Below are 10487 nucleotides of genomic sequence, written 5' to 3' on the forward strand. Positions count from 1 at the left end.
TTGAAGGATATCAGAACGAGCCGTCCATCAGGCTATATTAGAAGGAGAGTTTATCAGAATGAATCTATGTCTTGATTATATCTGATGGGTGATATTTTGTTGATGATGCGAGTATCATAATGAGTTGTACATTAGATTATATCTGAAAACATATACCAGGATGAGTCTGTATCGAAATATACCGAGTAGCTGTATTCTGAAGCGTCAGAATGAGTCGTATATTAGACTATATCTGAGGACATACATTAGGATGAGTCTGCAACGAACTATACCTAGTAGATGTGCTGTGAAGAGTCAGAATGAATCTTTGATTATATTTGCCTCGTTTCTGGATTATCTTTGAACTATCTCTGGAGAATACCCATAATTAAGTATCAGAATTAAATCTGTCTTGATCATCTCGGAACTATCTCTGGATAATACCCAGAACTAAGTATCAGAACTAAATCACTGTCTTGATCATCTCTGAACCATCTCTGGAGACTATCCAGGACTAAGTGTCAGAATTAAATCTCTGCATTGATTATCTCTGAACTATCTCTGGAGGATAACCAGAACTAAGTGTCAGAATTAAAGCTATGTGTCTTGATCATCTTTGAACTATCTCTGGAGGATAACCAGAACTAAGTGTTAGAATTAAAGCTCCGTGTCTTGATCATCTCTGAACTATCTCTGGAGGATAACCAGAACTAAGTATCAGAATTAAATCTCTGTGTTGATTATCTCTGAACTATCTCTGGAGAATAACTAGAACTAAGTATCAGAATTAAATCTCTATGTTGATTATCTCTAAACTATCTCTAGAGAATAACCAGAACTAAGTATCAAAATTAAATCTCTGTGTTGATTATCTCTGAACTATCTCAGGAGAATATCTAAAACTAAGTATCATAATTAAATCTCTGTCTTGATTTTCCCTGAAATATCTTTGGAAGATATCCAAAATTAAGCATCAGAACTAAATCTCTGTCTTGATTATCCCTGAACTAACTTTGGAAGATATCCAAAATTAAGTATCAGAACTAAATCTTTGTCTTGAATGAGTGTTAGAATTAAATTGTTGACTTGATTATCTCTGCACCATATCTAGAAGATAATGTTCATTTGATTTGTAGAAATAGACTGAAAAAGCAACATTAGTTTTATGCAATGTCATGATGTATGAAATGAATGAGAATGTTATGCATATGCCATGAGTTATATGATGTATGAATGCAAAATGTTATTAATGATGACAACAAAAAGTGTTTTGCGGGGAGAATAAATCCCTGACTGTTCAGTGCCTTTAAGAGATTATTTGAATCTTGACTTGACTTCCCCAGATGAATCGAACAATAACATGTCATGCCCCTTGTACATATTGGCGTTTTAGCCAACTGATTCAGTCGTAGGAAATATTTATGCTTTTCGGCGCATTTTTGAAGAATGCTTGTCGGGAGGGCTTTCTGAGTTTTGTACTATCACAAGCAACCTGCCCCAGTATCATGAGTTTAGGGACAGTGCCCCTGATTGATCAACACTTCCGAGAGAGTCTTTGAGTCTTGTCCTGATTTCCCCAGATATATGAATTCTTACTCAACAGAGTATTTCGACCGCTTTTATGCCCCTGAGGGTGATCAGAATTTGAGATATTCTTGCTCGAACACAACGTAGTTCTGAGGACAACTTGCCCCTTGAGAGGATTAAACTTTTCATCTGCAGCTCATGATGGAAGCTTTCCTGGTGTCAAGTACTTGTTCATATGCAAAGAATGTTTAGTATGAGAAATATAATTCTAATGCAAAGTTCATGTTTGTCTTGAAGTTTAAAGAAGAAAATTTTGAAAGGATGTCGAAACATCGATTTTTTGTGAAAGGTGGTGTGATACCAACTCAAACGTTTTTAGTAAAACTCCTAGGAGTCGGTTTACCGTATTCTCGTTATAGTATGCTTTCGAATTAACCCTACTTCAATTAGGACTTTTGAGGGTTGTAACGTGGCCAGGTTCACGGTTTTAGAAAAAAGGATTTTTAGGCTCAAAATTTTATTGGTGCCCATCCCCTTCGTGCTTTTCTCCAACCTAAGTTCAGTTAACTCGATGCGCATTCATTTTCCAAAAGGAGTTTGGAGACGATTGAGGGATCGATGAAGTGTTTGAACATGATAGTCACTTTACCTTTCGTATTGTGTCTGATCACACGACTTTGTTCTTTGACTTGATTGTCACACGACCTCGTCCTTTTGCTAAGGATATTTTTTGTTTCGTGTTCCCTAACTTTTTCCTGGACAAATTCTTTTGAATTATGATTTTGACGTCTAGCGGGATGCCCTAATTTTTGCCTAAGTCACTTGTTTTCAAGTCGTTGACTTAGCGGGCTCTTTTTTTCTTTTTCTTTTTTCTTTTTTTTTTGAACAAGTCGTATGATTCTGGGATGTCTTCGATTCGTTAGAAAGATTGTGACAACCTTTTTTCTCAGTCGATGAAGGATAACCATTGTGGTATTGACTTTCCTCAACCTTTGAAGGATAACCATTGTTGTATCCTTAGATGCATGCTCCTGATGAATTTTGAACGCTCGATCTGGTCAACTGAACACTACCCTTCCCCTTGGGTTAAATGTGAGGGTTTTTTGTATAGAAAAGAAACTCATACTTCAAGGATCAAAGGGGTTGACAAGGGATTAACTTCCTTATATCTCCACTATTTAGGAATTGAAACAATGTCTATACATCATCAACAGGGTTTTACTCGAAAGCACACCAATCGAGGTGATAGGTATCATGTGTTTGTCATTCTCCCTTCGAAATTACCATGCTTTAGCACCACGAGTCTGGTATCACTATTAAAAACAACATGTTAGAGCGAGAGCGAATGAATTTTTCAAGACAAACATATTCGATGCATAATTATTATAGTTCAAAACAAACAAATATGACATATAAGCAGTATTGAATTAAAACAAGAAAGACTACGCATGAACATTCATAATGATATAGAGATTGTCAAAGTTGAGGAGATTTTCTTCGTATGGACTTATTGCTTTAGAAGATCCATTGAATCAAAGGTGAACTTCAAATCTGGCCTCTAGGTATGAATGACAATAGCCTTTGCACCAATCAGGTCTTGAACCTTGTCTCGGAATAGCTGATGATCATCGATCGACTGACCAAGTGCCCCAGAGTGGAAAACAAACCAAACGTTCGTATCTGAAATTGCAGATTACTTCATAGGGGAAGATACCGACGAAGCCACACAGGAGTTGTAAGCATCCAACTTTAGGGATTTGAGGAAGAAGATGAGAGACTCGTTGTCTAGTTCGCAACATTAAAACTGAAATTGGTTGCAGCTTTGCCTGAATACCTTTGACTTTCATCTTCTAACGTCCTTCTATAAGAATCAAGCTCACCATATCTAGTGGGTCATAACCTCCGATTCGGGATTCCTGTACTTCTGAATTTTAATGTGTATGGCTAAAGAAAAATAAATCCTCTTGCCCCTTGATAGGAACTGTACCTTTGAGTTTGAAGGCATCTGGCTAGAGGAAAATAAATCCTCTTTCCCCTTGATAGGAACTATACCTTTGAGTTTGAAGGCATCTGGCTAGAGGAAAATAAATCCTCTTGCCCCTTGATAGGAACAGCACCTTTGAGTTTGAAGGCATTTGGCTAGAGGAAAATAAATCCTCTTGCCCCTTGATAGAAATTTAGGCTCTTAATAGTCCTTCCATAGTACCTGGAATTATGCGCCATAAATCCCTAATATCCTTGAAAAAGGTTAGTCAACATGTTATGTAAAAGCATAAGGTAGTATGGACAAGTAAATCCTACTAATAAAATCTGCAGAGAAATCAAACGGTTAAATAACAAACAAGTCACACAAAAGTCCTTAGGTTTAAAGGCTTGCATGAAGTATGACCAGGTGGCTACCCTTCCCCAATAGGTACCTCTAAGGATAAGAGTGAATTTAGTAACGGGTTCTAAAAAGTTACTCAGAATGGTCAGTTCCTCTAAAGCACCCTCGGACATGATACATACATACCATGCAATGATACTTTAAGAAAGAACCTATCTGAGTTGTAGTATCGGGTAGCGACTATGTCCCTCAACATACATCAAGGGTAGTCCCCCCACTACGTTCCTAAAGGCCAAGATGGGTTAATGGGTAACTAAAGGTCCTTAAGCTCCGACTCACCCAAGGGTATCTACAAGAACCTCCCTCATACAAGAAAAGCATACAAACAACCATGGAGGCCTAACTTAAGCGTGAACTACATATTGACCAATCCCAAGCATACACAAGGGAGGTCGCCATGACTATGCCATTTCCTATCTTATGGTGTACTCGAATCCGGGTATAGGATTCATCTTCCATTCAATGCCTAAACAACCTTGAAAAGTAAAGCAATCAAAACAAACAAATATTATTGATCTAAGCTCTAAGGTAACCCCTCTTTAAATGTCCCCAGCAGAGTCGCCAGTTCTATAATACGGTGGGAGAACTGACTTTTAAATAAATGTGCGGATAACAAGAGTCGCCACCGACTTTTATTTTATCCAATTAGGAAAGGAAAAAAGAACAGGAAATACCTTTTAAAGATTTTGAGTTCGGGGGGTAGGTTATACAAAGGGAAGGTGTAAGCACCCTTTGTATACATGGTTATCCATGGGCTCTTAATTGCTTAGCTCAATTGTTTGAATTGTTTAAAAAGGAAATGTAGTGTGTGATTAGAAAATATTTTTGAATAAGGACTTTAACTTGTAAATAAGTGTAGCCTTTTGAAAATTGTTTTGAAAAGAGGTGTGAAAAGTAATTTGAATTTGAATTGAATGTTGAGCAAGCAATTAAAAGCTACCTACCCTAAGTTTGTCTTTCTTGTTCTTTAAGTCTTTCGTTTGAAAGGGCTATCCATACCATAAGGAGGGTGGAAATTTCTATGCATTGGATGTGAATAGTCATAAAAGGCAACAAGTAAGGATACCTTAGCATTAGAAGGGACTATCATCATTTAATCGAGGGACGAGAACATTTTATATCGTAGGCAACATCGAAGGAACCATGATTGTTAAATCGGAGGAACTATGATGATTTAAATCAGAGGGACATTTATAAAGGTATCCCTACGCTCGAGGGACTTGACTATTATTCGTCGAAAGGCAGCATAAGAGAGGATTACCCTAAAGGTGAGTGTGTGAGAAGTGTGTTATTTTCAGATATTTTATCTTGAATTATTTGTTAGCTATGTTCAATTTTAATCTTATCATACAATCCTATTAACATACATCTAGCAGTTAAATAACAGTTTAAAGGGTGCAAAAAGTAAAGTGCGGAAAATAAAATCCTACGTTATTACACGACTTTGGGAGAGATACATAATTATAAAACCTTTGCAGAAAATAAAATGCGGAAAATAAATCCTAATTACTATTACATGGCTTCGTGAGAGATACATAATTGTAAAACCAGATTTGACTTTTAGCCAAAAAGTCTGGATTCAAAAATAGAGATTTTATCAAGGGGAAGTGGCCAAAGGATATACCTGCAAAAAAGATAATAATAATAATAATAATAATAATAATAATAATAATAATAATAATAATAGTAATAATAATAATAGTAATAATAATAGTAATAATAATAATAATAGTAATAATAATAATAATAATAATAATAATAATAATAATAGTATAATAGTAATAATAATAATAATAATAATAATAATAATAATAATAATAATAATAATAATAATAATAATAATAATAATAATGAAAGAAAAGAAAAGAAAATAAATAAATAAAAAAAGAAAAAGAGTGGCCTCATATGGAAGTTTTAATCATCGGCCAATGAGGTTTTTGAAGGGCAAGCCTCAAGTATCATCATTGGCCAAAAGGTTTTTGAAAAGAAAAGATTTGTTTTTAATTTTGATAAAAAGATTTAGAAAAGGTTTTTTTCTAAAGAAAAGAAGAGCCCTTATAGGAAATCATTGGCCATGAACCAAGAAAAAAACAACAAAAGATATTGAAGAGACTCTCGAAAGAAAAGAGATTGAAGAAAAGTGCGTAAAAAATGTTAGTATAGTGTAGAAATTGTAGTGAATTGTTTTGTACGTGTAGAAATTAGGAATGGATAATGAGGTTGAAGGTGTTAAAAAAAGGGGTTTGGTTGTGAGAGAGTGAATTGAAAAGTTGGTAATTGCTAGTTTTTTTAAAAGTGTACAAAGTGACTCAATTTATAGTGTACGGTTAAGTTAAAATAAAAAAGGAAAAAATAAATTAACATTAATACTATTGACATAACAAAATTATTTGTTTTGATTTTATCTAAAATTAGAGAGAATCAAATCAAATAAATTTTAATGCCAATTAACTTGGACCAAAAGCTAAGCAAAAAGTACTATTTTGATTTTTGATTTTTTTAGCTATAAAATGCATAAAATAATGAATTATAATTAAAAATTAATATAAAATAAAAAGTGGTTTAGTTGTGAGAGAGTGAATTGAAAAGTTGGTAAAATTGTTAGTTTTTTCAAAAGTGTACAGAGTGACTCAATTTATAGTGTAAAGTTAAGTTAAAATAAAAAAGTAAAAAATAAATTAACATTAATACTATTGACATAACAAAATTATTTGTTTTGATTTTATCTAAAATTAGAGAGAATCAAATCAAATAAATTTTAATGATTTTTGATTTTTTTTAGCTATAAAATGCATAAAATAATGAATTACAATTAAAAATTAATATAAAATAAAAAATAAAAATAAAAAATGAAAATTAGAATTAAAAACTTCTTTTTTTGGATTTTTTTGAATATTTTATGATTTTTGGTGATTTGTTTGACTAAAAAATGCATAAAAGTGAAAATTGACTATTTTAAAAAATGTCTATTTAATTAGTGCGAAAATTAAATTAAAATAATTTAAAAAATACAATTTTTATGATTTTTAAATAAATGGTAATAAAGTTAGAAAACAAATAAAAAAGGAGAAATATTAAAAGTGAGATTCGAACCCAGAACCTCTCGCTCATGTACCATTTAACCTCAAATCATTACCAACGGGGCTATGTCACTTATTTGAAATAAAATGACATTTGCAAATATATGAGAGCAAATTTTGGGGTATGACAGTTCCCATGCAGATTTTACATTGTTATTTACCAATATCGTTGTATGTTTTACTTACACGTTTTCTTTTTAACTTGTTAAAAACTTAATAGGCTTTCAGTATCTCTGATATTGATTATTTATTCTGTATATGTTGTAAATGGCAGATATCTCCCTCTCGAGATAACGTATTAGAATGGGCACAATCCATTGGTAAACAACATCGTTCTATTGTTGTTACTATCCATTTTGATACCCCAAATGGAAGCAGAGGGAGGAAAGATAAATTGATTATGGGTTGTGAGAGAGGAGAAAACTACAAAAAGAAGAATTCTTTTGATGGCAGTTATAGTATGAAAGTTAAATGTCCATTTATACTGGGATCTATGCTAAGTGGTAGAATGTGAAAGGTTATGGTTAGGTGTGGGTTTCACAATCTGTTAGCTCCATAAGCTTTTAGGTTGGTTGGCATTAATTTTGCTAAAATATGCCTCTGGTGAAGATATCAGGCAGAATGTTATAACATCATAACAGATACAACAGAATTGGACTTCAAGCATAACTGTTTCGGTACAACAGAGTTTGGGCTTCTTTGAAACGACAGATGTTCTAAAAAATGTCGTAAAATCATGACCCAGAATATCAGTGCAGAGCTGTTTTAAATCTTGACAAATTTAGTTGGATCCTATGAGATTTATTCCAAATATATCTTAGTATATTTTGCAGATCAAGATGATTTTATCTGGAACAATGAAGTCAAATCTCCAACAAAATTAATATTTATATGTTAAAGATTGAAGATTTGGTGCAAGATTTAATGAGAGTTTATTAGAAGATTGGTACAAATTCAAGTGTGTGGATCAAGCATTTATGAATATAGAATTCGAAGCCCAAAGACTTCTGAAGACTATATATAGACAACCCTAGGCCTAGTATTTTGCATCTGTTTTTGTTTATCTTTTCATAGTTTGTAAATTAGGAATTAGGATTTAAGGGTTTTGAGAGTCTCTCGTGTAACATGAGGTGTACGTCACCCTTGTATCTTCTGATACTTGTGGTAGACATTATTGTTCTCACTCAGAAGCCTTTAGGTAATGAGTTGAGTTTTTGTTCTCACTCTTTAAGCTTTTAAGTTTAGAGTTAAGTATTGTTCTTGATCAAAGCTTTTGAGCAAACTCAAGTTTTGTTCTTAGTTGAAGCTGTGAAGAAAGACTAAGTATATTTTACTAGAAGTGTAGTCTTCTCTTGTCACTAGTTTGTGACTTGTTTATTTGAAGTGTGATCTTTAGTTAGGTGAAAGGTTGTTGATATAGTAACTAGGACTGCGACTGTTAGACATTGCTGCGGTGATTGGAAGTGAGATGGGATTTCTCATATCTAGGAGGTTCTTAGATAGAGGTTGCATAGGGTAGTGATTAGGGTGGAAAGTTATAAGCATGGGACTTTGTTTAGGCTTTGAACTACTACTATAGTGGACTTCCTTCCTAGCTTGGTAGCCCCAAGAGTAGGTGATGTTGCACCAAACTGGGTAAACAATTATGTGTTATTTTTGTTTCTGCATATTTATTTTCTACATAATCACCCAGTTTTAAAATTCTGTTCAGGATGTTATAACATATGTCAGAACATTTGTCTCGACATTAGTTCTATTAGTTCTATGAACATGTTATGCCTATCTCAAAGAAATTTCAATTGGTATCAGAGCAGACACCCCGGTCCATTGGGTGAACTTCATGGAGTATTTTTCGGGTACTACTGTTCTTTATGAAGACTGTAATAATAGAATTCTAGGATAACATATCTTAAAGAATAATCAGAATAGGAGAATTCTGGTTCTGAAGAGATTGAAGAAAAGAGTATGAGTTGGTTCTATGTAATCTCGAAGTTATCAATACCATGTTCTATGGGGTTGGTATGTTTCTTTGTCTGACTCATTATCACTTGTTTTGTGACCAAAGATACTTGGGAAATTCTCAAGTCCACTTACAAAGGAACATCTTAGTGTGTTGGGTATGAAGGAATCAGAAGAAAACTGATATAGCAAATGGAATTATATTGTAACTGTAGTTGATGTGCTCTGTCATGAACACTGTCTTATTCATGTCTTTCTCGGTCATGGGTATCTGGTTGTACACATAATAGACATCCATGAAGTACAAGAAGCTTTCACCTTGCAAAGATGTCCACCAACATATCAATTTTAGGGAGAGGATGGTAATATTTAGGGAATGTTCTGTTGAGGATGGTATAGTCAACACACATAAGCCATTTTCTAATGGCATTCTTGGATAATATGATGTTAGCTAGCCAGTTTTTGTAGTTCAATTATGATATAAAGTTTGTTTGCAAGAGTCTCTCCATAATGTTTTTGATGACTTCAGCTTTCTTAGGTGACTAATGTCGTCTTTGGGATACATATTTGGAAGTAGGGTCTATGTTCAGTTGATGGCAACCCACGTCAGGGTCGATGCCAAATTAGAGTTACATGCAAACAGGTTAGTGGTTTCTTTGAGGAACCTAATGAGTGCATCTTTCACTGAGTTGAGGAAAATTTCCATAATATTCACAATACATGTTAGATTGTCGTCGAGTAGGATGGACACAAAATCAAAATCTAGATATAGCCTTTGTATCCCTATCCTAGTCACGACAGGGAGATGTCTCTCTAGGTTGTGCTTTTCCTCGAATGTAGCTTATTCTAGACTAACTTACAATGTGCCATAAGGAAATCAACGTCTATGTTCTTTGGATCATTCTCTTCTCTAAAGGTAACCAATAGTTTGATAAAACCCCAAAGGCAATTTACCATTTTGTTGAAGCCTCGTAAATCTGTTCCCATATGTGGAACTACGGTTTTTTTCAGACCCAACTTCGTGAACAATTCGGCATGCATAATGTCACATGAACTCCCTTCGTCAATGAGAACTCATAAGACGTTAAAATTGGCTAAGGGTTTAGTAACTATAATTGAAAATGTGTTTTTTTGGTATGCCTTTTATCCTTTCTATGTCTTTAAAGCCTAGAATGGGTCTATCACGGCTTTTTTCTAAAGTCGATTCATGATTTTGATTTACGCATAACAATGTTGTTATACGCTTGAAGGTTCCATGTGATGGCTTCTTTTGGTGTGGAAACCCTCATGGAATTCATGCGATGAAATGACATCCTCCAAAGAAGGAGGACATGAAGGGTCACGTATATTTCTTATCATCTTTTTTTCTATTATCTCTTTTCTTGTTGATTCTTTCTACTACTTAAAATTCTTTCTATGCAAGGTATCACCCGACGAAGATAACACTTTCTTTCGAGAGACTTCCTTGAAAGGAAGGTTGGCATGTTCGTCATTGATTGACGCGTCTTTACTAAGTTAGGCTCATGAATTAAAATAGTCTTTATAAATCTTTGACC

Source organism: Vicia villosa, linkage group LG1 (genome assembly GCF_029867415.1).
Source record: "Vicia villosa cultivar HV-30 ecotype Madison, WI linkage group LG1, Vvil1.0, whole genome shotgun sequence".
Classification (NCBI taxonomy): Eukaryota; Viridiplantae; Streptophyta; class Magnoliopsida; order Fabales; family Fabaceae; genus Vicia; species Vicia villosa.